The sequence below is a fragment of the Sciurus carolinensis genome, chromosome 1, assembly GCF_902686445.1.
Source record: "Sciurus carolinensis chromosome 1, mSciCar1.2, whole genome shotgun sequence".
NCBI lineage: Eukaryota > Metazoa > Chordata > Mammalia > Rodentia > Sciuridae > Sciurus > Sciurus carolinensis.
In genome coordinates, this window is record NC_062213.1 from 186,256,771 (window position 1) to 186,262,988 (window position 6,218).

The window sequence follows — 6,218 nt, forward strand, 5'->3', positions numbered from 1 at the left end:
ATTAATAGATATCTACAGAGCTCACTGTCAAGTGGGAAGGTATTGACAAAATTCTGTAGTATGTTAGAAGGAAATGATTGGCATGGAAGAAAAACAAAAGGGGCTGGAGTTATCAAGCTTAAGTAGGATAAGCAGAGTAGGATTCACTGAAGACACTGAGTTAGTCATACACAGGCTCTGGGAGAAAGGGGGAATTCCAGGTAGAAGGAGCAATCAGTTCAAGGACTCTGGGGCACAAGTGTGCCTAGTGCATTTAAGAAATAATAAGATCTGGGCTGGGCTGTGGCTCAGTGGCAGAGCGCTTGCCTAGCTTGCGCCAGCACTGGGTTCGATTCCCAGCACCGCATATAAATAAATGAATAGAATAAAGGTCCATCAACATCCAAAAAAAATCGAAAAAAGTGAAATGTTGTTTAAAAAAAAAAAAAAAAAAAGAAAGAAATAATAAGATCATGCTGGACATGGTTGCACATTCCTGTAACCCCAGTAACGGGAAGCTGAGGAAGATCACAAGTTTGAGGCCAACCTCAGGCAGCTTAGCAAGACCCCGATTCAAAATAAAGACTGGACATGTAACTCAGAGGTAAGGCAACCCTGGGTTCAATCCTGAATACCAAAAAATAAAAATAAAAATTAATAATAATATAGTTCAGTGTGGCTTCAGTGGGGTAGACATGAAACTAGGACAGGAGAAGGGATGGCTTATGTAGAGTTGTGTGGCTTTTATATGAATGAAGTGGGGAGTACTTGGAGGGTATGAAACAGACCCCCTCCCATGCTGGGGATTGAATCCACGGCCTAGTGCTTGCTAGGTAAGCACTCTACCACTGAGCTTCACTCACAGCCTCTAAACTTCCTAGGTTTTGTTTGTTTTTGAGACAGTCTTGGTCTGTTGCCCAGGCTCTCAAATTCCTGGGCTCAACCAATCCTGCCTCAGCCTTCCAAATAGCTGGGACTATAGACGTGCACCACCATGCCCTGCTGAACTTCCGGTTTTTGTTTGTTTGTTTTGTATTTTTAAGTAGTAGATGGACACAGTGCCTTTATTTTATTTACTTTTTATGTGGTGCTGAGGATCAAACCCAGTGCCTCACACGTGCTAGGCAAATGCTCTACCACCGAGCTACAACCCCAACCCCTGAATTTCCGTTTTTGAAGAACCCCTCAGCTCTGTGAAAAAAAAACTACAGGGGTACAGGATGAAAGTGGAGAAATGAGACAGAAGCAAGAGATCTTGATGCTTTGTATCACCTTGGGTAAGGTGATGAGACATGGTTGGATTTTGGATTTGAAAGTAAAGTCAGCAGGACTTGACATCTTGGATAGGAGAGGAAAAAAAAAAAAAAAAAAAAAAGATTAATTCTTAGGGCAGGGGGAAGTTGAGGTCCAAGGAGGAAAAATGGACATCCCTGGGTCACTAAGTAGAATAGAATCCAGTACTGATATTTTTCTTTTCTTTCTTTTTCTCACTCCCCTGCCCCACCATGAATTGTTCTCAGGGGTTCTTTACCACTGAGCTATATCCTCAGTCATTTTTAGGGTCTTACAAGTTGCTGAGATTACAGATGCATGCCACCATGCCCAGCTGAGATTTTTTTTTTTTTCCCAAAGAAATTCTGAAAAAAAGGGGAAAAAAATTCGGATAGAACTGGCCTCTTCAGAGAATGAATTTAAAATATATCAAATTTCAAACCCTGAGAGTCTAACACAAACTGGCACATAAAGGACATTCAATTTGTACTAGTTAGGTTGCATGGAAGTAGTGGCAAATCAGCTCTTGAAAGAAAGGCTAATTGGGAAAAGCCAAATGATTTCAGAAATATTCCATAGAAGACCAAAGCCAGACCATTCCTAGGAATACATTTTAATTCATCAGGCAACATTTCTTAGCAACTACTACATCCTGTGCACTAGGGATACAGAGGTGAATGAGTGGCAGTTTGGCACTCATTAGTGGGGAGACAGAATAATTGATATATTAGACAGTAAGTACCAAGTTCAGAGGCAGACAGAGGGTGACCTCTGATGTGAAGAGAAGACGTCATAGGAGACATCGGTTTCCGGGGTGTGTTTGCTGCTTGTACTCCTATGAGGAAGCAATGGCTTGCATCTGGTAATTGCCTGTGGGGGTTGGTGGTAGGGAAATGTGTTGCTGTGCATCTGTTATGTGGAAGGTGCTAGACCTTGTACATAGTAAATACTCAGGACATGTTTGCTAATGCCCAGCATCCATTTCTCCTTCTGGTAAGAATACTGATTTTCTCATGGGAACTACCTTTTCTCACTCAGTTCATCTGTGGTTTAGCGAGGTGCCTTACCTTGCAGTTCCAGTGAGCAGATGACCCTGGATTGGCAAATCAAAGCATTCCAATATTCCTGCCACCTCTGGTTAGTGACTGGATGGGGTTGAGGGGAGGTGGTATTAGTGATTCAAGTCAGACTAAATGAAATACAATCCCAGGATTTCTGATTGAACTATTGGGGGGAAAATTATTCCCTCCTGGGATGGATAAGCAAGTAGGATATACACTTGGAGCTCTTGGTGGCTACCTCACCACTTTGGGAGAAGAACTTAGCTGGTAATGTTATCAAGAAATCACTTTCTGGGACTGGGGTTGTGGCTCAGTGGTAGAGTGCTTGCCTCCCATGTGGGAGGCACTGGGTTCAATTCTCAGCACTACATATAAATAAAAGAATAAAATAAGGTCCATCAACAACTAAAATATATATATATATATTAAAAAAAATCACTTTCTGGCCAGAGTACAGTGGTGCATGCCTGTAATCATAGCAATTCAGGAGACTGAGGCAAGAGGATGGCAAGTACTAGGCTAGCCTGTCAAGAAAATAGAGCTGGGCTGTAGCTCAGAGTGCCATGTTCAATCTCTAGTACTGCAGCCCTCCCACCCCCTGCAAAAAAAGAAAAAAAGAACAATAATACTTTTGTGAGGCTGGGGCCGTGGTTCAGTCGTGGAGTGCTTGCCTAGCACATGTGAGGCCCTGGGTTCAATCCCCAGCATAGCCTCCCTTCCCCAGAACAAATCACTTTCTAAGGGCATCACTTAAACTTCTGGACCCAACCAAACCTCAAGCCTTTTTGGACTTTTCTGTTACAAAAAGTCATGTTATGTTTGGTGTCTGATAATTGCAACTGAAATAATTTAATATACTAATCCCACTATCAACCAGAAACATCTAGAAATTTGGTATTTTCACATCTGCCTCCTATAGATTCCCTAGAGGAAATAATCATACGATGGTAGGATATTTGTTAGCCTTTTGTCCTCCAGATCTGTAACCACACATCTCTGTTGCTTTGTGACCTTGAAGCCCTTACATCCCCTCCCTATGTAAGCCTCTATTTCCTGAGTAACTTGTTCTCTATTGGCTCTTCCAGGAGTCTGAGTTTTTAAGGAAATGCCACTGGCTCCAGGCCAATCCTGTGTCCTCTTTCTTGGTCATGTTATTCTAGGGCCAAGGCCCAAAGCTGGCTAGTGTGTCCACTCGGTAGCGATTTTCGACTTGGACTATGCAGACCCCTGGTGGTAGAGAGAGGAGGTGCTCAAACAATAGGATAAACAACACAGCTTTCTGGAGTCAGTTTTGGCCAATGGAAAAGTAAGGCAGTATTTTCAGTATAAAATGTAGTTATTAAGAACACCTTCTCCACCAGGCAAGGTGGTGCACACCTGTAATCCCAGTGGCTTGGGAGGTTGAGGCAGGAGGACTGCAAATTCAAAGGCAGCCTCAGCACAAGTGAGCACTAACCAATTCGGTGACTGTCTCTAAATAAAATACAAAACAGGGCTGAGGATGTGGCTCAGTGGTCAAGAGTCCCTGAATTCAATCCCCAGTACCCAAAAAAACAAAACAAACCAAAAAACTCCAACTTCTCTGGAGCCAGACTTATATGGAGTCAAATCCCAGCCTCACCACTTATTGGCTGCATGACTTTAGGAAGTTACTTAACCTCCCTGTTCTGTTCCCTCAATATAAAGTGAGGACAGAATTATACCCATACTTTTTGCGATTATGGTGAAGATCAAGTTGGTCTGTTTAAAGTGTATATGACAGGGTTGGGGATATAGCTCAGTTGGGAGAAGTGCTTGCCTTGCACGCACAAGGCCCTGGGTTCAATCCCCAGCACCACAAAGAAAAAAAAAAAGTGTATACAACAGTACCTGGTGCATAGTAAGTGCTACCTAAATATTAGTTATTATCAAAATGTATTATTTAAGATTGAAGGCTTTGGGGGACTTTAGAACATCAGCCATGGCCCCCTTCTTCCTCCCGGGAGAAGTCTGTATTATTACCTTTAAACAAAACCTGCTTAATATGTTTGCCTTGGTGTGCTTCTCTAGTGTTCAAACTTCAACATTAGAGGGAGCAGAACTCATCACCGTTAAATAGCGGTATCAGATTCGGAGGTCCCACCAAGATTTACACTGAGGTATACAAGTTTTTAAAACAGGAAATTTATCAAGCTGCTATTCTCCAAACTAAACGTCTGCAATGGTAATTTTAAACTTATAAAGAGTAAATTTTATTGGGGATTTATTTCTATCATTTAATGTTCTATTATAGGACCTGTTATCAAATAGGGTATATGTAAATTTTGTTACTTTTACACTGAGATAAAGAATTTTAAATGTAAATGTATTTCTAAACATTAGAACCTGATTTTGTTTAAAGGTTAATATTGTGAAACATAAAAGCATTTTGCCACTTCGCCACACAAAAGAAATGTTAAAAGCTCTCTCAGCCTTTCTTTAATTCATGTTTTAGATGTTAAATTGTTTTAACTAGTGTTCATATAGACTCAGAAATCAATATATGTAAACTTCTTAAATGACATTTAAGAAAGTAGCAAAGATCAACATCAGAATTAGAACACATAAGATTTGTAAAGAGCCATGATTTACCTGAGATAAGGCTCTGCCTCCCACCTTACTGCATATTAGAAGGACTCCAAATAAGTCAGACTTCAGCTTATTTAAAGTCAAAAGATTGGTTCTTGTTGTAAAAATACTGTGATCTCAAATAGGGGATATAATGTGGCTCTCAGTCAAAATTTCAAGATAGCTATCATACAAGCTGAATATATTTTACTCTTGCTAATTTCATTTTGTAAAATGAAATTGTACCTGTTAATGTTTTGCAGAAGTAGCTGCTTCAAGAACACACAACCTAGGTAACTTGTGACAATAAGCCATCACCTACAGAAGAGATAGTGGTAACTTCCAATACTAATACAGAATCCAGTTAGATAAAAGGGGTAAATAACTGTAAAGTTATAGACATTGAAGTTAAAGCCCAGTACTCTTACATTATGACTGGTGAGACTGGCTTGCTGGATGATTAAGATATCAACTTAGAGATTGAGATTAAATAGAGGCCAAGATAGACCAGTATTTGGATCTTGCCCTCCCTCAGCCAGCCTGAACCCAGGGAACAAGAGGACTTTTCTAAGGAGCTTTGCAACTCTGGGTGGGTCACACAACCTCCTGATCAAGAAGATTGATGAGACCACTAGAGGATGAAAAGTCAATCAGTGCATCTGCTGCAGGGGAGGGTCATGGAAAAAGGGAGACACCCCTAATTCTTCCATGGGAAGCCACCTCATCGAGGAGACCCTGCCTAACCAGTGGCATTGGTGGAGGTAAGAAGCTGCTCTTAAGTTCTCTTCAAGTGACCCCTGTGGGAACTCAACTGACTCTTATACACTTTTTTTTTTTTTTGCACAGTGCTGGGGATTGAACCCAGGGCCCTGTGCTTGTAAGGTAGAGCACTTTACCAACTGAGCTATCTCCCCAGCCCTCAGCTGACTCTTTGACAGGAACAGGTCAATTTGACCAGCTTGATCTTAGACACCCAGCAAAACAGTTAAAACCGAAATATAGCCATTCTTGGGCATTTTAAAGAAATAATAGTTAAATGTAATTTAAGATGTACACTTGTGTTAGCCCACTAGAATAAAGACTGGAAGCTACAAATGGAAGATTCTTAGGCAAATGTACCTGATAACTATCAAGAGAAACTGCCAGTCAGAAATTTTTAGTCAGTTTACACAGGTAGGCTTAATTCTATGTTTGCTGCTAGTATGATTATCTAGCCCTAAGTAACAGAAGTATAGACATCTCTACTAAACAGTCTATACCAATAAAGGGATATTTTACAAAAATCAGATGACATTAAGTAGCTTAACTATATTTTCTGGG